Here is a 1,104-nt window from a genome sequence, read left to right on the forward strand (position 1 = left end):
AAACAAACAAACAAAAACAAAACACCTTGACCTAACCCTCACATTTTATACAATAATTAATTGAAAATATATGATATGCTTAAATGTAAAGCTACAAACCTTTTGGAAAAAAGAAACATAAGAAAAATCTTCAGTAATGAGGGCTAGGCAAAGAGTTCTTAGATGTAACACCAAAAGCATAATCCATAAAGGAAATTAAATTAAATTGGATGTCATAAAAACCAAAAACTTTTGCTATATGAAAGCCCTTTTAAGATAATGAAAATACAAGCTACAGACTGAGAGGCTATATTTGAAAACCGCATATTTGACAAAGGACTACCATCTATAGAACTCTCAAAACTAAACAGTAAAAGAAATCCAATTAAAAAATGGACAAAAGTTGTGAACAGACATTTCACTGAAGAGGCAAATAAGCTTATGAAAAGATATGCAACATCATTAGAAATTAGAGAAATGCAAACTAAAACCACAATGAGACATCACCACACGTCTATCAGAATGGCTAAAATAAAAAATATTGACACCACCAAATATTGAAGAGGATGCTGAGAAACTAAATCACTCATCCATTGCTGGTTATAATACAAAATCATACAGACACTCTGGAAAAGTTTGGCAGTTTCTTAAACTAAACATGCAAATACCATGTAACACAGCAATTGCAACCCTGGAAATTCATCTAAGAGAAATGAAAACTTATGTTCACACAAAAACCTGTACATAAACATTCATATGGCTTTATTTATATCTAGAGGCCAGATGCACGAAATTTATGCAAGAGTAGGCCTTCCTTCCCCCAGCTGCCGGCACTGGCTTCCCTCTGGCACCCAGGACCTGGGCTTCCCTTGCAGCCCTGGCTTTGTCCAGAAGGTTGTCTGGAAGGATGTCTGGTCTAATTAGCATATTATACTTTTATTATTATAGATAACCTCAAAATGGACACACCTAAATGTCCTTAAATGGATGAATTGTTAAATAAACTGTGGTATATCCATGCCATGGAATATTACTCAACAATTTTAAACAAACAAAAAAACCCAAAATTATTGATACATACAATAACCTGGATGAATCTCCAGAAAATTATAGTGAATAATAAAA

The sequence above is a fragment of the Myotis brandtii genome, unplaced genomic scaffold (assembly GCF_000412655.1).
Source record: "Myotis brandtii unplaced genomic scaffold, ASM41265v1 scaffold298, whole genome shotgun sequence".
Lineage (NCBI taxonomy): Eukaryota > Metazoa > Chordata > Mammalia > Chiroptera > Vespertilionidae > Myotis > Myotis brandtii.